At 39.4% G+C, this 24319-nt stretch overlaps 1 protein-coding gene across 7 annotated transcripts in view; it reads right to left on the reverse strand.

Annotated features, from left to right (window-relative positions):
- THRB (thyroid hormone receptor beta) overlaps positions 1 to 24319 on the reverse strand; it is a 166132-nt gene that overhangs the window by 74793 nt on the left and 67020 nt on the right. The window contains exon 2 of one of the 7 annotated variants that reach the window (XM_054273752.1): positions 7004 to 7074. The exons of the other annotated variants lie outside the window; for them this stretch is intronic. The gene's annotated coding sequence lies outside the window, so the exon portion shown is untranslated. The remainder of the gene's footprint in view (positions 1 to 7003; positions 7075 to 24319) is intronic. 7 annotated transcript variants of the gene reach the window in all.

The following is a 24319-nucleotide window of genomic DNA, read 5'->3' on the forward strand; positions in this document are numbered from 1 at the left end:
TTTCCCAGGAGGCTGGAGCTGAGTGGAAGCACAGGCAGGAGACAGACCAGCACTGGACTGATGGCAGGGGCAATGTGGATTCTCCTCCACCAAGGGGTCAGAGTGACTCCCACTCTTCCAAGGGCAGGGGCAGGCTGGCAAAACTTGTGTCTGGCCAGACTCTGCTCCAGGGCTGCCACTCCACTGCACTCCCCTCTAATGCCAGACTGGGCAGAAAACCCCCATCCAAGCCAGATCAAGCCGAAATTGTTGTTGCTTTGGGGGCTGTTTGATTACCAGTCCCAGTATTGTAGTGTGGGGACACCACCTCTTCCTTCCACATGTACCAGAGTCAGGGCACCAAGCAGGGACCCACTGCCCACACCTCTCCAGGGACCTTGCACCCTGTCACTGCGTGAGCTCGTGCTCACTCTCTGTTTCTAGGAAGGCAGAGGAACTGCCAAGAGCTCCTTGCTCAGCTAAGGGCTCTCATTGTTGCTGAGGTTTCTTTGGTTTTGCATTCAACTCCTTAGATTAGCATCAGAGTATCACATATCAAAATAACCACTAGTGAGGATTTGCTGGCCTGCTCAGAAGAGGGTTCGCCATACCTGCAGCTGTATAATTTTACTGTAATGTAGTCTGATATCATACACCCCTGGTTTCTACTCTACTAATCTGCTTGCTGCTTTAGCACTTGGGCTTATGCCCGACTTGCCAACTCCCCAGACTCTCCTCCAAGACCCCTCCTACCCCTGAAGATGCTCAGCAATCACAGTGCCACCATAATGGTCATATTTGGGGTTTTTTCTAATTTTAGTAAATTTTGGGGCATTCCTAGCTAGTATGGCTCTGCTGGTAAAATATGTAAGTGGTACAGGATGCTATAGTGGGTATAATCTACATTAGGAATTACCTACTAGCTCACCTTTACTCCACCATGACTGCTGGGCATCCTGTCAAGTCCCACACACACACTCCATTTGATTCTTTTTTCTTAAGCATCTTTTTCTGCCCCCTTCCAAAGCTAACACTGGTTTGTTTTTAGGTTTGTTTTCAGCAAAACCAGAGAACGTATGTATTTTTTTGTAACACCACCGGGGCAAGCCATCTGTGGTTGGCTGGCAAACTCCAAAATTCAGGGCTGGGGCAGAAATATTTAGGAGTCAAAAAAAGCTGACTTGCTCAAGAAATTGAAGCCCTTCTGACGATCTTCCAGAGAGCCCCTGAGGAAAAGGGAGGGAACCAGAGAGAGACTCAAGGAAAATGGATGGGAGCCCAGCGTTGAGATTCATGCCAGAATGGTTCCTGGCCAAGAAGGAAGGCTGGCAAGTAGACAAATACAGGCTTTCATAGGCAGCATTGTAAACAAGACATTAAAAATATTAATCCATTTAGATTTCAAGCACCAAGATGAGATTTACTTAAGAAGCAGAATTATGCTGGTAATGGCTCCTCAAACATTTCAGCTGAATGTCAAAATTTTTGCTCAACTGTATCAAGTGAAAATACAAGGAGCTGTTGACACTACAATATTCAAACATTCAATAGTATGGCCAGGCTGGAAAAACACAGAGAAAAGCAAAGGAATGCAGAAACTCAAGGCCTCTCAAGGAAATTGCATTCACGAATTATTTTTACCTTCATTTCGACACCAAAATAATAAATTGAAAGGGTGAAATAATTTTCTAAAACCAAACTTCTTTTCAGAAATCTTTTCAAATCAAACATAAACTAATACTTTCTTTCCAGGTAGACACAGTCATATAGAGCAGAATGCCTTTTGTGTGAAAGAAAGTTTAAGTAAACTTTGAACACCTAGACTTTAAAAAAGTTTCTTCTCTCCTGAAGTAATTAGCATGTCTCCCCTTTTCCCTTTAGAAAACATACACTTACTCTAAATAATTGGCTACTTTAATTTTCTTTTTAAATGTACTGGATAAGTAATTTCTCACCAAAGCCAACAGGTGCTCAGGAAAGCTGAAGTACAGAAATACACGTGCTTTTTTGGTGCACGTGGGAAGTGTCATGTCACCTTAAGCCTGTCACCCCCAGGAGATTCACAAATCTTCTTCTACAGACTGGTGAGCAGGGCTAAGCATGACAGGGGAGGCCCACAGGGAAGATCAAGTGCCTTAAACAATGAGAAAAATATAAGCTGCAATTATGGGATTCAGTAACCCAGTCAGGAATAAGAAGATTCCTGTATTGGGTTAAAGAAAAGACAGATATTTGTTGAATTAATGAGGTTGATCCTGCACACAAGTCCATGTGCTCAGTCTGCTCAAGAGAAGTCTTTTTCCCCCCTCTCAGTAGGACCAACAATCATTGTAAAATGCGAGGCATGGAGGAACTGAGGTATCTCCATTCAATGCACTAAGAGCATTCCAAGGAAGAGGTTCATATTCTCCATTACCTTTGGTCATTTAAAAAACCACTCGCATTAACTTAGTGGAGAGGACAGGACAGAAAGTGTTCCATCTCTTGCAACCTAGGGTACCATACATTTATCAGAACTATTTCTTATAAGGGTCTTTAAAAAAAGAAAAAAAAAATTAAAACGTTAAAAAAACCCAAAAAAACCCAACAAATCAAACCAAACCCAGAAAAACCCAAAAAAAACCCAAACCCAACAAAAACAAAAACAAAAACAAAAAAAAAGACAAAATAAGGCAAAACAAAAACAACAAAAAATCCCCCACTAAACTCTTGCTTATATGCGTAGCCACTCATAAAATTATCTTAAGATCTCCACAGTATCTGAAATGGAAGATCAGAGCAAAGGAAAACCTCAAAACAGAGTTAAACAAGGGACAACTTCATTCTGCTTAAGAGAGAAAAAAATAGATTAAAGTTTAACAAATCTTCAATTTTATTACAGTTTAAACATTTAAATGCAAATTAAAGTAGCAACACATGAATTATAGAAATTCTGTAGCACTCCTATATTATGAATCATACTATGAAATTTGCTTTCTGCACTCTCAGTGGAAACAGAATGAAATACTGGCATCTCAGGGATTTTGAAATTATATACAAGCAGCACATTTAATGGCCTCAATTTTAATAAGTTAGCATTCTATCTGAGATGCATATTCTAAAATGTTCTAGCTGAAGGTATTCTTATGCAAGCTATTTGCCTATTACATACCACAACTGGTGTAACTTCACCATCCAGGGAGGCATTTCCATCCCTTGGAAGGAGAAGCCATTAGGGAAACACTGCTTGGCAAACAGTGGCTCGCACACTGGAGCTGCAACATTATCCTGGCTTTCCTACATATTAGGCACAGGACTATGTTCAAAGTAAACATGCGGTCATAATTAAATAATAATTATGACTAACATTTGTGTAACACCATTCATCCAAATAGTTCAAAGCACTAGGTAAATCTGTAAACAAAAGGTCTAATCCTGCACCCTTTACTCACATAATGCCGCGCATCAAACGGGCTGTGTAGATCTTGTCTATGCACAGACCTAATTGCTCTCAATTAACTCCATGTGTCAACACTTATTCCAGTGCATCGTGTTCCTGTTTAGCTTAATTCTCTCACTGCTTACTGCAGGTGAATGTACTGTTTCTACACTCTCACTGACTTAACACCACTTCACACCGGACACTTTCTTACACGGATCCCACAAGGCTTTTAAAATATTAATGCAGCCTCACTTCTCCTACACACTTCTAACAGGACAAATATTCTTTTATTAGATGAAGAAGTTCACTTTTTGCTACTACACTTCGGGGACTGACCGTCACATCTGACTTGCAACTGCAAACCCAAGACCTACAGTTGCTATTCTCATACCTTAATCACACAAATAGCCTTCTTCATCCATCATGCTCCAGAGTAAAACCACAGGAAATGGTAAGAACAGGGGAAAATTCTTCAGTTTCTAAAAATAAAATATATCCACAAGCAGACATGCTCAAACCACTTTCATGCATCCGTAGTACAAACATTGTCTGTTGCAGAGAACCAGTGTTTCTAATGGCTAAAAAAAAAACCAGGAACAACCTGCTGACAATTTTGTATCAGTCTGCCTTGATAGTCAAGCAACTGGAGAACAAGGAGAGAGATCTGGAATACCTGAGTCAAATTTCATTTTGGCTCTGCTATGGACAGTTACTTAAGTTCCTTGCTTCGGCAGCAGTATCTGCAAGTCAAGCCAAATAATCTCTTTCACTTATGCATCTTTTGAAATTCATGAAAATCCCTATGGCTCTTTGAAGACAAATACTGTTTACCAGCACCAGCTGTTACTTAGCTTTTAGCATTTTTCATCTTTTATCTTAAATTTTGCATAGAAGAAAGTCACTGTCATAACCCACTCACACCACAATTTAGTGTATTTTCCTTCCAATTTTAATTCTCCTTTGCAAGACATATACTCAATTTTAGCTCTTATATGTATTCCATGTAGCATAGGCATAAAACAGAAAAAAAAATTTAGCACCAAACAAAAGCACTGTAAAACATCATTGACTGCTGGACTGTCAGTAAAGCTTGCACTAGCATGGCAGTAAAATAGCATTTTTCCTCTTCTAATTTTCAGATGAGTTTAGGCACTTCTCTGATGTGGTAATTTTAAAAAAATCCAACAAAACAATTCATTGTCTCATCTAAGGACAATGTGGTTGAACCTGAAAATAATCTAGTGTCACAACAGCAATCCCTACTAGAAAAAACAATCCTGACTTGTAGAAGGATTTCTCATTAATTCAGAAAATGCTGCACAGTAGTTAGTTGGTAAAGACACAATTCTCCTACAGCTATGCACTCTTAATTCCATATACAGATAGCGTTTGTGGACCCCATAGCAGTGAAAATGGGAATATTAATGGTTTAATTCACAAAATGTTAACATACAGCTCTGTTTTAATAAGCAGTGAAAAGGACACAATTATATTAAACTATATTGTCTTCATGTGCCCGGCTGGGGATGGCAAGGTTGGCTTTCCCCCCCAGTTGTACAAGCAGCATCTGTCAGCAGCACAGACGAGCAGCAGGCTGGTGAGTTCTCTCCACCTGCCCAGCTAAGAAAGCAGTAGAGGTGCTGTGCTGTCTCCTGCCAAGACACCCAGAGCAGTGCCTCTGCTCAACAGCACTTCCTCATGTATTTCTGCAGTGCCTAGGACAGGACTGCAGCAGCGTGAGCCAAGCAGTCTCCCTCCCTTCCCATGGATCAGATCTGACAGCTGTGCAGAGACCATGGCTAAACATTGAGCCAAGGCAGAGAAACCAAGAGCAACTCCATTCAAAACTGGGCTGTAGCCTCCCCTATTTCTTATCTGTTGCCCTTCTGCTGGGGTCAAGCCAAAATGAGCCCATAACCCTGCTGGCAACAGCACCTCTGGCACTGCTCCACATCTTCACTTCCAACAGGCCAGACAGCACAGAGTCCAGACAGGGAAAGGATCCTGAGGGAAAATGAGTGTCATGCTGCTGGGCACCACAGCGCAGCCTATAAATACAGAGTTTCCCAACACTACCACTCAGCAAATCCTGGAGAATTTGTTCACAGCTGAAAATCATGCCACACAGGATACAATTCACTGATGCACCACTAAGCACAGCACTGGAATAATTTGAGCAAGGCTTTCACAGGGGCTTCGTGTGGCACTGAATTTTGGCCAGGAGGGCTAAGAAACTATCTGAAGTGAAAATGAGTAGTACATTAAAGGAAAGCACACAGGACAGGCTTGGTAGTTTGGATTTCCAGAGCTGCTTATGTGTGAAAACCAATTATCAGATTTGACACAATGGCAGGCTAGCCCATGCTTTTAATTCCCTTGCAGTGGTGACTGCCATTTGCTTGGAAAGCTCTTATGTTTAATGCTAGAAATGCAAAATCAACTCTGCTTGAGATACAAGGTATGATAGTCAAAACAGACAGAAAAAGGTAGCATTATGGTAGGTTATAAACTGCAGTATCTCAGACTGTTCCTGTTAGGAAAAGCAGCAGCTCCAGAGGATAATAACCATCTCAGGCATCTTAGCTGAATGTCCATGAGTCACTATTGCCTATAAGTGCATCTAGAGAAGATAAAAAAGTTCAGGGGCAAAAAGCAAGTAAAAACCTTTTCTGAATCTAATTAGGACAATTGAAAGTACAAACTTTTATTTCTCCTTAGTTTTTAAGCCAGTCACTTCTTGTTGCTGTAACTGACTCTCACTATCACTTCCATCATTAATTTATCACATGACTCACAAAAACACACTGTTACTATCCAAGTTTATCATACCACTGATTTTAAAATTTCATACACTGCTATTTTAGGGCTCTTGCATCCCAGAAGATGTAATACTCCAAATCTCTGCAAGCACAACATGAACATCCCCATGGTAGATCTTTCTGAGATGGAAGTAAATACAGCACACAGTAAATATGCAACTAACACCAAAACAGTTCTTCAGATCTGACCAAAGCACTGCTTGCATTCAGCACTAAACAGGTAGAAGCCATTATTTTAAGAGAGATGACATTTCTGTGTGTAAAACACAGAACAGCTACCGTGGAGATCCTTTTGTTAGTCTAATTTCACTGGCTCTGATAGATTCTCTCTGGGGTGAATGGAAAATGATTACAGCGATTTCTTCAGGTCTTACATCTGAGCATAGCATGTTCTATACTCTTCTCCAAGTAAATTTGGAAGAAGAATTTTATTCTGGGGTGCAGCAAGAAATCAAGAAAAAAAGAAATCCACCAGCATCCTCAGGAAATTCCTACATCATTAGGGTGCAGCAGAGGCCACTGTCCATAAGGGAGTGGCAATTCTTGGCTATTTGTCTTTGAAATGCTGCATACCATGACACCTCAAACCCCCACACTGAAAACTTTCATGAAAAACAATCTGATCAGCTTTTTTCACTGGATAAGCATACTTCAATTTGAAGCTAATTAAAAAGCTTACCTTGCATTAAAATATCCCTTTCTTTACAAAAATGTACATAATCTAAAAAGGAAGCCTGAAAATTAGCCCAATTTTTAAAATAAAATATAAAATGTGATTTCCTACCTTATACCTTCATCACCTTCTAATAAATGCCATGCAGCTGTGGGAGGGCATTTTCAGAAGGGAGGAAAGTCCTAGGAAACAAAATGCTTTTAGTAGAATTTTGAATGGTTTCATTGAGTATTTTTAGCCTGGCCTCTTCAGAAACTCTGCAAACATTTGCAAAACTCTAAAACAGTGCCAGGGTTATGTCACTATCTTCGGTACAAATAATTTGTTAGGAACTACTTTGTTCTGGCACAAGGATATACCAAGAGAGGATGCGTGAACTGGCTTGTTTTCCTTTGGATTAATGTTGTTTGTCAACTGAAGGCTGTCTTTATGTGGAAAGAGCAAGGTGCCAAGAAGCACATTTCACCATGCCAAAATTAAAGGGAGGAGCTCAGAAACAGTCTTTTATTACCTAATTAGTTTTATCAAATGACACAGATCAACTGACAGGAGATAACTAATAGGAAAAAAGGGGTCTAATGAGAAAGTAAGTTATCAGCTGGATGCTCTCCAGAAAACAATTATCTCCCTAGGTAAACAAGAACTACTGTTGGGAGGTCAGGCACAAAACACAAAGGAGTGGAGGTCTCCTTAGGATACCAGCCCTTGGTGGAGTTGAAATGGGTGAAAAAAGTAGTGGGATAAACTACTCTGAGAAAAAGGGATGACTTGTTATTAAAGAAGTGAGTATCTCCAGATAAAATTATTCCTATCTAGCCTACACATATCCCACCAGTTTTTTTGTGAAGCACAAATCAAGTACAGCCTGCTAGATTAATATCCTTATTCAAAATTAAAATTGGGAATACAATAGGAACAGCCATGTTCACCTACTCATGAACAAATTACCAGAATAAGTTTTTAGTAGCTTACGGGGAAAATGGTAGTTCACAGACCTTATTTTATCTTGATTGCCCCTTAAGACTAGAAAGGATTATCACAAAAAGAAATACAAAATTTTAGATTAAATTCTGCTTTATCGATTGGTAACCAAATGTACCAGACATACTTACATTTCTTTCCATTTTTTTCCCAATTGCATGAACTAAACTGGCTATTCAAACTCATGTGGCTCCCATTCAGATTACATCAACTTTTAATTCTTAATGTAAACCATACTTTCATGCTTCCCATTATTATTTGCTTATCTAGTATATACCTAAAATATGCAAAACCTATCCAATATTCTAGCTAGAAAAGTAACACCAGACACACATAACAGCACAAAGACATTTAAGAAGCCTTGCTAAAAAAAAAAAAAAATCTAAAAATGAGAATTTAATTGATTAAAGACTTGTGCCCCCCAGCAGCTTGAAGAGAAGCAACATTGATTTTTATGAATATTCCTTGATAATTTTAAGTGATGCAATGGGGGAGTTTTATTATGCTATTCTTTCTCTTCCTCTTCCCCCTCATCCATCACCAGTTAATTTGAAAACAGACAGGGCAAAGAATTTATGGGAAAATGCTCTGTCTCTTGGGATCACCAGTTCTACCTTTACTGCAGAGCTGTGGAGACCACAGGAGAGTCTCATATATACTTACTGTACGCTTTAGCAAGGACTGCTAGGTGCAGAACTATGAAAGGAACCTAAAAATCAGTCCCTCTAAATGGAAATACCAACCACTGCCATCCCAGAGCTACGTCAAGAGTGGGCAAAAGGTGTTAATGAGGACTTGGCATGTCCTGGACAGAGCTGAGCAGCACTGCTGGGAAAGAGCAGTCCTGTTAGCCTGCCTTTCCCTGCCTGGAAACGCTGAGTTACAGGACAAGTCCCAGCTCATACAGCTTGGTGACCCTGCATGCAACTGAGAGCACCTGCAGGGACAGAGGCTTCAGCCTAGACTTGTAGCGCTGATCCAGACTGTCATGACCCATTCCTGCACATTCCCGTCATTCCTGCACATGGAATGGGTATCACCATTCCTCTGTGTCTCAGTGGACTTAGTAGGGTTTTGGATTTGTGGACTCTACAGTAAGATAGCCCAAAAAAATAAAAGAGAAAGAGCACATCACAGGAATGCAAATCAGTGAGCTCATGCAGGTACAAATAGAAAGCAGATTTAGTGGAGGAATAAAATAACCAGCAAATGAACTTATTTCATCTGCCATGCACCTTTAAAGCCCTGCAAAGAAAAGACTCTAAGATTCATAGCCTTCACAAGATTCCAAGTGAGTCTGCAAAGAGTGGGGACTCTCTGCCAAAACCAGCCAGGCTTCACTTTCCTCCAGAGTCAGTCCTTGGCTGGCAAACCCCAACCGCTGTGATATCCAGGCCTGCATATGGATGAGGTCACTGACCATGATCAGCACATGAGCATGTGTGAGGCAGATCTCCACACACATGAGAGCCAGCTTTTCCCCTAACGTGTGATCCCTCATTCCCACAGAACAGAGCAGTACCACTGTGCTCTCTTTTATTCTCTCTCTGCCCCACTACTGCCACCTTCTTATTACTTTTTCCATTATTTCCATTTACTCTGGAACTGACTGCAAGGCATGGTGCCATTTTAAAATCCTCCTTGGCTCTGCTCACCTTGAAAAGACTGACAGAGTAGGTAAAACTGGCCAAGCCATGACAGAGAGCATGATGCCTTAGGTTTTAGCTTTTACATTTTTCAGATTCTGTACTGCTTTAGTGTATCGTTCTGAGTTTCATATTAAGGGATGGTAAGCTCCCTTCACCAAGCAGCAAGACAAAACAATTCCTTTTCTAGCTTGGGACCAAGGACAACTGATCCAAATTTCAGGCCCAGGAGCATAAACAATCTGGGCTGAAGAGAGAAAAACAAGAAGGATGAGACTTCATAACCTAAAGCTACAAGTTGACAATTAACTCCAATATGCTGATGGACTAGAACTTATAAAAGTGAGAGATCTCATGACTGGTCATTCATTTTGTGACCGTTTTGGGTTTATCTTGGATGTAGCCCTGGCTGGGCTCTTGTGCTGCACAAGGTGCATCCATTGACACCTTTTAATAAATCCCTACTTTATTCTTTAACTCCATCTAGCCTCTGTTCTAGGTCTGCCTTGACAAGGCATCAGTTCTGGCAGAACCAGAAAAGTAACCACTGTCACTTTCACCATTAGCACCTGGAGAGTCAGTCAGCCACCTTCTTCCAGAAGAACTTGCCTGAGCAACAAATTACTATTTTAACTGCACATTCTCTCTCTCACACAAAAGGTTTCTAGCAGACTTTGATCATGTGTCCTGTGTAAAGATACTGGATTTCCAAAATCTTTGCTTACTTTTTTTCTTCTAACCCTTTCCCTCCTGCGTACCTTAAGCAACAAGTATCTATCTACCAGAGAACTAAGTAGCAAAGATTCCTGGACTCAAATTCCTAACTCCAACTTTTCAATGCTGGGCAATGATTTTCTGGGTTCAGTTAGGCCACTTAAATTTATACAGCTCTAGCTACAAGGTAGAGATTGTGAGAAGACTCCTCCCACCAATGGGTGTAAATCCCAGGATACAGCTCAGTGCTGCCTGAGATCTTCATTCCTCCACGCCTACAGCATTCCTGCAGACAGCTTCTCTGAAAATTATAAGCTTTAAGGCAGTGTTCTCTGCACACCACCTTCCTTCTCCATGTCTCCCTGGTAAGTTTCAGCCTTCCTGCCCCAGCATCCCTTACATCAGACTTGTTCTGGTGGCACAGTGTGAGCCCATCAAAACAAAAAAGCTGAAGGAAAGGTGTTCATGCTTGCTGCTGATTTTCACAGCACACTGGCATTTTCCATCTGGTCCTAGGAGAACTCAGCCTAGATGCACTGCATCGCCAGCCTGCAGTCACAGTAAATGGTGAGACTTCTCCACACATGCAGAGTTGGTTTGGGGAGCATACCTGAATATAGGGGGAAAAAAACTATTATAAGGAATGTGGGCAGGACAGGCCATCCAAACAAAAAAGCCTCACTTGACCAGATCACTGACCTTGCCCAGGAATGCAGGTACTGCACACAGGAAGAAAGTTTTCTGTGCTACTCGAGCTGCAGTTAACACCCAGATTTGTAAGCTGTTTTCCACAAGGACAAGCTGTGTGTAAGGCCAGAAGGCAATAAATCATGCTGCATTATGGATCAACTTGTTGTTCAGCACACATGCAGAAATATCAAAGGCTTTTTGAAATTAACAGTGAGTAATTATGTGAGGCAAATGTAATGAAAACACAACAGTCTCTTCGCTAGGGGTAGAGAATATTCAGCCAAAGGCTTCCTCTGACTCCCACTGTGAACAAGACTATGAAATATGTATGGAAATAAACAAAATGATGTATTAGGAGAATGAAGACTCAAGGCTTTGCACTAACTTATTGTTTTCCTGAACCATTAATTGCTAGAGAGCTTTCTGTGTCACAATAGCATTTCAATTACTGAGCTTTTTTATATTATAAATTTACTGTATGTTTTTGAGGATGGACAAAAATTTTATAATTATTAAAACATGTCTAACAGGAACAATTATAAAGGATAACTGAGCATTTGGTCCTCCATTTGCTGTTATAAAACACAATCTATGCAAACAGATGATAAGCAATTAACAGGTTTAACAACACATGCCATTAGCTGCAGTCATATTTAGAGAGATTCTTATGCACGTTAAGTGGATTATTTATTTAAGAGATATGCATTTCAGCAGAATACACTGGATGAGACTGTGTGCAAGTTGCATACATGTTGACAAGAAAGTGGTCTTGTGAATTCAATACACACAGGTGGGAGCTGTAACACAGACCATTACTGAGGATTATCCAATGCTTCCTATAAATCTGATTTTCACTTGCTTGATTAATTGTTTGGGCTGAAACTTTCCACATTGGATGTGTGGTTCAGGCTATTTTTTTCTTGCATTAACCAAAATGGTTCGATTATTTACAAGATAGAAGCCAGGAAAAAAAAAAGACACTGTTTTGCCAAGAGAAAATACTCTATTCAAGAATTCAAATATCCCTTTTGTTTTAAATAGTAGAGGATTCATTTCAGTCAGGGAAGTGGCTCTTGCCAGGCCAGTAAAAATCAGTTCAAATGTGATGACACTCCAAACATCTGCGAACTTGTGAGAGGTGCAGGACACTGGGTTTAGTGCTGGGTTCCCCTGAGGAGCATTATCCTCATGCAAAGAGAGGAAGCTGAGATGCCTTTGCTGCCATTGCTGCTCCTGTGCCACAGCCCAGGAGGGAGGTCAGGCAGCACAGAGAGTGGGACCAGGCTGACCCACACTCCAGCAGGGAAAAACTGCTGGAAGGAGGAGGAGAACTAAGGTATATCTGGCCCATACAGACCAGTTATGCAGAAGAAGAGAGTGGGATCCCCCAAAGAGATTAAAAAGAAGAGGATTTAGCTGACTGATAATGAGTTTGTGATGAAAGGAAACAGAGAGGGTCATGGGTGGGGTATAGTACTTGACTTTGCAAACTCTGTTTGTTGTGTCTGTGCACTTTATTCACTTAAGCAAGAATAAAATGAATAATAAACTTTTGAGTTGGAAATGTACAATTCAAAGCTAATGTTCTCAGATACTGACTAAAACATGCTGCTCCTAAATATTTAGGCCACTCCACACAGGTCTCCTGTTACTGAGATTCAAAACATCCCCAAAACTGAAGTCAGAAATAAACCTCTGTTAAAAAGAGGGAAAATATTCCTCTTTTTAACATGCATTTAAAAGTACACCCCTTGTTTCCATGATTAGAAATGTACATATCAAAATGAGAAACGTGGTCTGAGGTACCTCTTACAGCAATCAGGTAGATAATTTTACAGAGTTTTTTAAGGAAAGATGGCTTTGAAAATCTTCCCTTACAAATCCAGCTATGCACAACCCTGGAGAGTTTGTTCCACCGCAGCTGCACTGTGCCAGCACGCCCAGGGTCAGAAGGCTGGGCAAGGACAGGGCAGCCCTGAACTGCTGTCCTCTGTGGGCAAAGAGTATGTCCTGACACAATTGGACTTATATCTGCCCATCGCCCGCAGGATGGGTAATCTGCCTCAGCACGGGAGAATTTGTGATGGTTTTCTCTGATTTCTGCTGTGATTTTTGATCAGTAGCCAAGTGTTGGTTAATTATTGGCCTTTATGGTGCTGATTGCTCAACAGAGAGAGGGCATTGCATGTGCAACTACACCACAGTCCAGAGCTGAAATGGAACAAAGTAAGGCAGAAATCTTCCTGTGACTGAGGGATCAAGGTTGTACCCAGTGATTAATCTTTGAAAGATACAGATTTTTTTCTTTCAATTTTTGGCTCACTTTCTATCTCATTGACCTGCTCTCCTTTCAACAGTGAATTCCACTTCACCCAACTGGTTGGTTATGTGATGAATTAGTCCTAAAGGCATAAGATGGAGAGGAACACTGGCTGTGCAGTTGCACCCTGCTTTTCTTCCTACCCCCTACAGTATTATTTATTCCCACAGATAGAAACTTCAATATCCATTTTTATGGCAACACTTTTTTCATGGATTATGTGCTTATCAATGCCAACTTTCCTTCAGCAAGGAAAATCACCTTCTCCCAGGAGAGACTATTTGCAATTTCATACCAAGTGTGGCAAGAACTACTCTTAAGTAGTTCTAATTTTAACAGGAGAAAGTACATCTTGTTTTACAAGGACGATGGAACCATTACACAGTACACCACTACAACCTTTTCAGAATGCAAGCATTTCCTTAGAAGAAAAACAGATCTCATTCTCTGTGAATTATTAGTTTCTTATTATTTAAGGACCGAGACCTGTTGGGACTTGGCATACCATGCATTTCAGAAGACAAATTCATAAAAGCAAGAGATTCTGAAAACTTAGAACCTTTAATTACTTCCTTCCATCATTTTAATATAAACTATTAGATAACATTTGAAGAATTTTAATGGTAAAAAGGAGCACAATTGAAAATTCACAAGAGAGGTAGTTGTCAAAAACAGATCATCTACTCTCCAGTCCTGTTTCTCCATTGCATAAGACTATTTCCTTTAGTGCTGGCTGATGTGGCATGTACTCCTAATAACACAGCAGAAAAATGGCCTTGATGGACACATAGCTTCTCCTCCCCTCCAGTTCTGGATGTGTTCAGTCTTAATACTTGTCTCTGTGATTATTCCTTCCCTACAAAATTAACTGTAGACATAGTAGAGGAATTACAGAATATAACTTATACAGCAACTTCTTGATTTATATTTGATCTAATTGATAAACAGCCTACTAGAGACTTGCTAGATCTGGTCCCAAAATTACAATCAACAAACTATGACAAAATGTGTGTTGGTGCGCATAAAGAGAAAAGAATTGCCTCAGAAAAGCAACACAAAGCACCAAGTGAATTGGAAAGAGTCTGTGAAAGGCAGAGGGCATGCACTGTAGCTCTTTCATGCTCTGGTTGGCTTTTGTGAGCTTGATTTATGTATAATTAACCATTTTTTCCCCTGCAAACAATTTCATTCGAAGCTGTGCTATCATTTTTACCCCCCATTCTCCTGCCACAGCCACATAAAACAGTCCAGTTTAACATGATGACAACTGAAACACGCTGCCACAGCAAGAGCCCAAACTTCTATGTTTGCATAAAACCCCACTCTTGTCTCCCTCCTGCTCATCCTATCATCACAAGAATGAAAGAAATTCATAAACTGTAACTCTCATCTCTAATAGAGCCTTGGCCAAAATTCAAGCCTGATAATTAATTACATTCTGTCTCTCCAAATTCCCACACTAGGCTGACTAAGAGAAATAACTCTTCTCTTCCCCGCCTAGACAACAATGTTTTATATGGCTAATGGACAGAGCATTTCACCTCTGACAGAGCTGGGAAATTACCTGGAGAAAAACAAGAGATACCTAACACTTGGATAAGACAACAGCAGCAGATGAAAGCATACTGTAATAAGTTTTTAGTGTGTGTCAAACAAAAAGCTAAATCATTGTTCTCTAATTACACTTTCTGTCAGAGTATAAAAGCACAGATGATCATACAGGACAGGAAGCTGTGAGGAAGGTGTCTGAGTGACTACAACACAAGCTGAATGATTTGGAATAGGAGGATATTTGAGACAATTCAGATATGGTTATGAAAAGCTGATAAATCAGTAAGGTAGAATACATTTATGCATAGTACTAGACCTCAATAAAATAGAGAAAGCATCCAAACCATTTCAGTGTGAAGAATATGAAGCATTAATACTATACCATGATCTTAGCCATAAAAATAATCACTACCTCATGCCACTATTCAATAAATTACCAATATATCAAGAGAAGAAAATAATAATGACACCTGTACTGCACACATAACATAAACCACTCATTGCATGGGGATTGTAATTGGACTTTTCTTCTGAGCTTGACATATGAACACTATAACCTTAAGTAGCACTCTTAAAAGATTTTATTCATTGCATATTTCACATGTGTCTGTAAAGGGCTTAATGAACTTCTTTCCCTGCAGACTTCTTTCTGTTCTGGTACAAAAGGGTATGCATCATCAGTGAAAAAAATCACAAGGCAAGGCTGGCGTGAACGGTCTTGCTAGTATTGCATGTACTTCACCCTGACAAAAAAACCAGTGCAATTCTGGAGATATCATCAATAAAACCTGAATTGTCCTTCCTTAGTCTGGTCTGTCTCATATTTCTTGTCCATCTGCATTCACTGTTTTAAAGTTAATACACAACTTTGAGGCTGTATCCATGCAAGAACGAGACACTAATATATGGTATAAACTACTTTTGCATTGATCATATTACTATGGAGAATGTATACAGTGGCTGAGCCAAAAGCACGGGACTGTTCTCCATTTACCAGATGATAAAGCAAGTCCCCATTTCTATTTAATTGAGATTTCTAAAAACTTTTCTAGTTGTAAACCAGAAGCAGAGTAATCTCAATCCAGTTACACTCGAAAGCTGGTGTTGGAATCCCATCCAATTCTTCATTCATTCCACTAATATTCAATCTGTAGGGCATAAACCCTCCAATATTCTAATACAGATAAGGTCCAAGACAATACAAGCATAACACCCATAACATACACTCATGTTCTGATGCACCCTGTGCATGGCCCTGAGATGAAGAGGCCCATGAAGGGAAGAGGAGGGGCAGGCACTGATCTCTTCTCTCTGGTGGCCACTGACAGGACCCAAAGGAATGGCCTGAAGTTGTGTTCAGGGGAGGTGGGATAGTAGGAAAAGGCTCCTCACCCAGAGGGTGGTTGGGCACTGGAACCACTCCAGAGAAGTGGTGACAGCACCAAATCTGACAGAGCCCAAGAAGCATTTGGACAATGCTGTCTGGCCCTGTATGATTCTTGGGTTGGACCTTCCAAGAGTTGGACCTTGTGGACTTGTGGATCTCTTCCAACTCAGCATATTCTGTGATTTTGTGAGATTTGCTGCAAGCAGTTCAGGCACTTAAGCCTTGGAATCCTACTCCCACATCATCACCAATGTACTGGGCAGAGACATAAGAAAACAGCTCAGAATAATTAGTATCATGAATTTTGCACAACAAAACAATCTTGTTCAGCAGCAGAAATGCTGGGTCCTTACATATTGGCTGAGAGAGGCAATAAAAACTCAAATCTTTCTGAGCATAGAAATGGTAAGCAGAATGTTTGTGTGAGTGTTTCATTTATTTTTATGTGTTGACTTGGCAGCAAGTATAGAGTTTAACATTACCTCTTAAAAAAATTCAATAGTTGTATATCTTGGATCTTTAGATTTCAAACCCACACCCACACTCACTCCCAAAAAACCAAAATAAACCAACCAAACAAAAAACCCCAAAGAAACAAACCCAAAAAAACCCCAACAAATCAATAAAACCCAAATAAGGAACATATACCCAAACTTGTACATCACTATTTGATTTAGAATGGATTATCACACAACACTCTTACAAGCATGGTGGTCAATATTACGGTTTTCTTGCTCTCTCCATATTATTTTCATCTAGGGGAGACTTGCAGCACAGAATACGAGAGCTCCAAAACTGCTTTTGTGTCAAAAGTAATGAAAAGCTTCACAAATCTCAACACTGTAAATCACACTTCCCTCTTCCTCTTGGTCGCAAAACATAATTACAGCTGAATCTGAGGACAACACACAAATTGTTCTCACTGTGTTTTGCATGGACATCAAGCCTTTAATCTACAGATCCTAATTCTCCATAGATAATTGAATTTAGGTCTGAAGACCCCCCACAATACTCAGCTAAGAGAACTAGATTAACTGACTATCATTGCATCGGGGACATAAAAGAAGTTCTTTACTTGAAGTTATATTCCCAGTTTGAAGAGGATTTATATGCCTGCTTTTTCAGACAATGTACTGAACAGCTCCTTCACTCATACCTGTCAGTGCAGAGAGATCCTAAAGGGAATTTGTGCTCCTAAACTCATGATGATGAAAATACCCTCAAAATAAAGTGCAAAAGCTGTTAATTCACCAGGCTGCCCTTAGCTCTAGCTGGATATCCTGAGCAGGAGAAAGGGAGGCAACAGGGGCAATATATGCACTTCCCTGAACAAAAGCACTTAGGATCAGTCTCCTCAGGATCAGACCTATTCTGATATCAGAGCTTGTGCAAAGAAAAAAACACATTAAAGAGGAGAAAAGAATCTGTTACAATCCCATTTGTCAGCTCTTATCCAGGTGGCCTCTTAAGAATCGTGGACTTTTACAGAGTATTTAAAGGAATAAGGGATTGGACTATCATTTGATGAGTTATGGAGGCCACATCAACTCACAGATCCCGAATGTACAGATACAATATAGATATACTTTATGGGTACAGTTAGAGTACATAGATACTCATCTACTGGTCCTGACTGACTGATCCTCAGCTTCAGCACACACCCCAAATCACTGCAGAATCCAGGACTTTCTTTAGCAGTTCTCCCTGCATCTCTGAAATCTTTGCTCACAGGTCCTAGCTCTTCCCAGAGCTGTAGGCAACCCTTGAAATCTGTTACACACTTGAGGAACAATGACCAAAGACATCCTTTGGGTCTTAGAAGACCTTTTGCTAACCAGTGAGTGCAATAAAACTGTCTCCTTGCAATGCTTCCTATGCTTAATTCAGTAGCAGTAATCATGGAGGTTACCACACTTGAGCTTAATTTTTTTTCAGCTGTTAATGAGCTTTACAAAACATTGAAGATCCTCTACCTTTCTCTGAAGGTCATGGGACTCCACGTGAATATGGTGATAATAAGGTCAAGGCATTAATCTGAAATAAGGACTGAGACTTCAAAACTTTGGAAAGAAATGTATAAAAAGAGCCCAAAACATCACAATGCTACTGATGAAATTCATTACAGTAAAATGGCCAGTCTGCTTTTCTAAGATTTCCAGGCCATCTGAGATATTATATGCTGAATCTTAGCAACTTAACTAGCAACAGTCTAATGTAAGTGATATGAGCAGGATTAAAAAGCTTTTTTGGTTTCAAAGAATAGACTGGAACATCATCTGGAAAAGTGACTCTTGGTAATACAAGCCTACTGATGATTTTCATTTACTACATATATTTTTAATGTGTATGATTCAGTTCTTCACTTCCTCATTAATTTTATATCCTTTGTCATGGACTGATTGGTACCACTGTAAAGCAAGAAGAGAATCAGTTTTGCAGATTTTAACTGAAAGGCAACTAGTAATAAAATAAAATATATGAACATCTGCATCAAGAACATCTTGAACAGGAATTTAAAAATGGCTCATGAGCCATTTTTGGCATCATAGAGCCATTAAATTACAGAATTACTGAACATTACACACATTAAAGAAATGTTGCTTATATTTTGCTTTACTGACATGACAATTACCAGCTTTGTTCACTGTAAAACACACTGTTCAATTATCTGTTTAGATTTATCAGCATAACTGGATTTATTACACACATGTAGACACATGTTTTATAAAACCAACCAACTGTGCCAAAACGACCATGCTGGAATCCTCTGGATCTCATCCAAGACGAAACGCTGTGAAAACGTCACTGAACTGCCCTAAGAACCCTCCAGTTTTATAATGAGGATATCAGCAGCCAAAGAAGAAAATAATTTATGAATTGCTAATCTCTGCATCAAAAAGACTAAAGAAAAAATGCTATGTTTTTATCATTTGGCCATTATTACACATCATGAAGGCCAAGACTAACAATTCTTTCCTTGTGACAAGTGGCTGGTATCTTTGCTGGCAATCTAGTCCTCTTCTACAAGCGACATTTAAGTTTTATTTATAATGGAGGAAGAAGTGAAAGGCAAAATGATGAAAATGGAAAACACCCCAAATTCTCATACGAATTTAAAAAAACACAAGGCTCTCCTGACAGAAGGGCTTTTTTCAACTGCCTATTTCCAAGTACCACCCCAACATTATGGGGCATCTCTCACAGAGACACCCTTCCTTCTAGAGCCACTGCTGGAGGCCAAGGGGGACACCCTCTGTGACATCTCAAGCATCACTGTGCATCAGCGTGTTGGCAGCTGAACCCAGGCATTAATTACACTCCCAAACAAGAGGCTGCAATCAATCAAAGGCACGCTTCATGATTCATGTTTGGTGTTGAAAAACCTTCTCTGTCAGGAGTCCCATGGGAGTAGTTAATGACACTAACCCCTGGGGGATTCCACACATGCCACACCACCAGATTAAAGGATGCTTCCAAAAGGTTTCTGGGACTCTGCCTACTAAGACATTTGTCTTGATCACTGCCCACTTTGGTGCTGTTGTAAATGGGCTGGCCAAGATCCTTCTAAGTGCAGCAATCCAATAAAATTAATCAAAGTTCAAAAACTGCATTCCGTTTGCTTTTATTTGTTCTGAAACCCATCTGACAGGTGAAGTTTTGATCTAGGTCATCTCTGTGCAGATGGGAACTGCAGATGACAATCCACCAGATAAATTTCAGGTCTTCTCCAGCTCTGAAGTTCAGTTACTCTACAGCCAAGCTGTCACACTAACCCAGAAATTCCTTAAGAAGTTTTTAGCAATTAAGAAGGCTGTGTACATGCAGATAAGTTAATAGTGTTGTCTCCTGGACAAACTAGTTAAAATAGCTCCTCTTCAGATTTGTGACTTTAAATATTTCACCCATATGGTACCATCACCTGTTCCAAGTCAGAACTGTTCAGATAGAGAAATACAGCCTTATTGTGGTGCGGTGCATTGGCCTTTGCCACATATTCCAAATTCATCCAGTAATGTCAAAAAAGGATGCTAAGCATGCAGAAATTATGTCAACAGTGTTGTTACACTGAAGACAGCAAATGGATTTCTCTGTAGAAGTTCATGAGCATGGAAATACATTTCCATTCTTGATAAATACGAAGATTCTTTGTTTACTTAGTGCTGAGCTGAACAATGGACCAATTCAGTCTCAGGGAAAGGCTGATTTCCAGAGGTCTTGAGAAAAAACACTTCTGTGGACAAGTATTTTGAGGTCTCTGTGTATGGGTGGAATAACCCCAAGCCCAGGAGAAGTTTGGAAGGAAGTGAAGACACCCTTGGGGTATAGTTATTGCAGACTTAGAAAAAATGAGAGAAGTGGAAAAGATGTTTTTGGATAAAGTATTGTTGAAAGCATGCGTAAAAAATCTCCTCTAAATAGTCCTAAAATAGGTTTAGTGGCAGTGCTTTTCTTTTAATCCCAGCACATTAAGAAAATAAATCTCTCCTCCCACTCTTTCCTCAACATTTGTGAAGATCTTAAAGAGCAAAATTTGATACAAATAAACTGACCACTATAAAGAATGATTGTTACATATTAACTACTGAATAACCCACAGATAGTGGTGACATGTATCTAATAATGATATGCTTCAACCTTAGGCAAATAACTCCAGATTTCTTTTTTTTTTTTTTTTTACAGTGCTCACAGAGGAAATCATTACTGATCTAGATAAATATTTCAAAGTTCAGTTAAGTTAAGAGCTTTACTTCAATTTTAGACTTCAATTTGCTTTTAGGCCAATTTATCTTATTTCCCTCCATTCTCTTCCCTAGCAAGGCTGTATACTAAAATTTCCTACAATATGAAATTTTATACAATAATTTTGTACAATAATTAATTAAAAAATGGAAAAGAAAAAGAAGAACAAGAAGAAGAAGAAGAAAAAAAAAAGAAAAAGAAAAAGAAAAAGAAAAAGAAAAAGAAAAAGAAAAAGAAAAAGAAAAAGAAAAAAAAGAAAAAGAAAAAGAAAAAAGAAAAAAGAAAAAAGAAAAAAGAAAAAAAAAGAAAAGAAAAGGAGAAAAAGAAAAAAGGAAACTGCTATGGTGGTAAAAGAAAAAATATGAGCAGGCTGCCTTTCACTATGGAGATTGCTTTGGAAAGCAATTGTACAAGAGTGAAAGAGTACCATTATTAATAAATTTAGCAGTGAATAATCACAGGTCTAAGATTATCATTATCTGGTTGTGCTTGAGCTAACAAGTAGGAGTACAAAACATCTCATTTTTGAACATCACTGTCAAACAATTTAAAGAAAATATTTTCATGACTTTTCCTTTTAAGAGTTTTGAGGAAACTGGAAATGGGAGGATTTTCTTGTCAAGATTTTTCCTCTGTTGTGTAGACGCACTAAGTACACTTCAGTAGTTCTGGTGAAGAGTTTCAAACCTGGTATTTGCTATAAAATTTCAACTGCAAATCTGTGAACTTCTCAAAACATAATAAGAAATAAGAAAACTGAAATCAGTTTTTGCAACTCCAAGGAGACCTTTTCCTATCCCAACAACTGCTCTTTACATGTCATCCTCATCACAATATAACTACTGCTCATTTTGCACTTTTACACATGGGGGACTATGTCAGAAGCCAATATCCCTCACTCCCAACCTGTTTTCTGACATTCATAATCCTTCTAACCAATATAAGATCTACGGCTTCCTCTAGCATGGCACAGCAAAAATTACATTAATACCTATTAAACTAGGTAACTAAGTTCTGGTCATAACAAAGGTTTTATTCAATTTCATAGCAATTTATATATTTTCATAGGAAAAAAAATAATAAAACTGTCAAAAGTTCACTGACAACAGATTTCTACAGTTTATTTTTTTCCTTTCATTGAGAGAAATAAGCTTTTGCAGTAAATAACAAGTTAACACTGTATTAATCTGCATTACTCAGTTAATTTACTAACGGCTATTCAGCTATTTGTTGTGAGATCTATCTGTATCCTCATGGCTATCCAAAAGTCATGCACAGTCTTGACAGCTAGGAATGGTGAATCCACTCTCCAAGAAACTGGAAAAAACAGCAAGATGTGCCACATTTCCAACACCATCAGGGAAAGTTAATGTAATCACAGCCAGGTCAGTTTCTCTCATGGTTCAAGCCGAAATCAAACCTGCAATTTAAACAGCTCTGATCTAGATGTGTGGAAAAGGTAATAAATAAACATTGTTCCCTTTGACTGCTTAGGGCAAAAAGCATTATTGCATTCCCATTTAATCTCATTTGTAAATAAATTAAGTGTCAAAAAAATTATCTCTGTTTCAGCAAACTCAATTTGATTATCTTCCCAATAATAGTGAGAGTGCTTTTGTCAGCTGCAACTGAAATGGCTAAAGTCCAAATACTAAAAGCTTCATTTAAAAATTCAGGTTTTAAATTCAATTACCTGGCAAGTATCTCAAGAGGAATAGTATTCTATTTCTTGCTATAGGATGCAGAAAATGTTGATCTACATAACACTATACAAAATCATATGTGTATAATTATTACTCTATCTCAAAGTGCCTTTCAGAACACTGTAAATTTTTAATGAAGTAATGAAATTGCTTTTAGAAGTACCAACAGATGATATAATGCAATATTACCTTACTGATGCATTATTTGAATGCTGTGCAACCAAAAGAAGTCTGTCATAACTACCCCACACAATACAGAATTCTCAAATGCTTTATTATTCCTGTCAAACAACTAACTCCTTTTTTATTTCTGAATGTGAGCACTTAAATATTATGTGAACTTGCAACAAAATGCCCTGGAATTCAAATTCAAACTGGAGTACAAAATGAATCGCTAACATCCATAACAATGCAAACAATCTTCTGCTGTAGACTATAATAATTAATTGGGGGAAAAAATTAAAAATCACATGCCCAAATAGAGGACAGAGTCTCTGTACTATTTGCATTGGATTTATTTCAGTCTTGTTTGCCTTGCATGAAACAGCAGAGTTTCAAAAGAAAACACCAGGAAACCTCTGAGCTTCAAGGACAAAAGCTGGAATCAAAAGTAAAAACAAAAGCAGTATTTTAGTTTCAGATGTGCTTTTCAAGAATCGAGCTTGCTCTGTTTTCCTTTACAAGTTGCTGACCATGGGAAACACAGTTATTTTCAACTCTACTACTGCAGCAAACAGCTCTGAGGAGCTGCTGCCACACGGGGATGGTCTCTCCATTTTCCCAAAAGTCATCCCCGGCTCACCATCATCATCTTCCCAGTGGTGGCAGAGGTTGCCTCCGCTCAGCACAGCTCACACCAGAGCTGCCTGTGAGCTCTGTGGGACCTCTCAAGATGGAAGAGCAGGAGGATTCCAGAACCTCCTGCTCCCACCCTGCCTCACCAGGGATGAACTTCCCAGCTGCTCTGTGCACCAGGCACAGGAAGATCATACAAGGATGCTCCAATTGGGATAAAGATCTGGAGCACAACATGCCTTGGTTTCAGTCCGACCACCTGGGTACAGGAGACAAATCCAAGCCATATTATAGCACCTAAAACACCCTGGTCATGGTTCCACCACAAAGTGTAATCACCTCCTAACACAGGGACTTCATGAAAGTTATATAATGGAGACAAGAATCATTTAATAAAAAATTAAGAGTATGGGCGAACTAAAAATTAACTTCACTCTGAACATGAAAGAAATGCTGTGGTTTTGTTCTTTCCTTAAACAAAATGGCTGTGTACATAAAGGACCGTCACTACCAAGACAAAACACCTCTTACATGATCATGAGCAACAAAACTCTCTTGGCAGTATCTAACCAGTTCTAATCAGAAGACAGAATTTCAAAAAAACCCACAAAACCAAGAGATAACTCACAAAAATCAAATAAGAACTTACCTCGGGACCAACAGGAAGGAGTGTCATCCCGCTGAAGTTCATGGTTACAGCTTTTAACTCAACTATGAACTTTCCCAATTATTTCCAGCACCGAGTAACATCCTGAACTTAGCCACACTGATCTTCACTTCTGGTTCCCTGCTGCAACGCTGTTTTCTAGCAGAGAAGGAATCTTCAAATCGGAAGTATAGCACATACACAATGCAGACTTCAAACAAAGGACCATTGTCACAACGAGGAGCCTGCCATGA

Source organism: Melozone crissalis, unplaced genomic scaffold (genome assembly GCF_028551555.1).
Source record: "Melozone crissalis strain CALT ecotype California unplaced genomic scaffold, PUWL_Pcris_2 ptg000016l_1, whole genome shotgun sequence".
In the NCBI taxonomy this organism is placed as follows: Eukaryota; Metazoa; Chordata; class Aves; order Passeriformes; family Passerellidae; genus Melozone; species Melozone crissalis.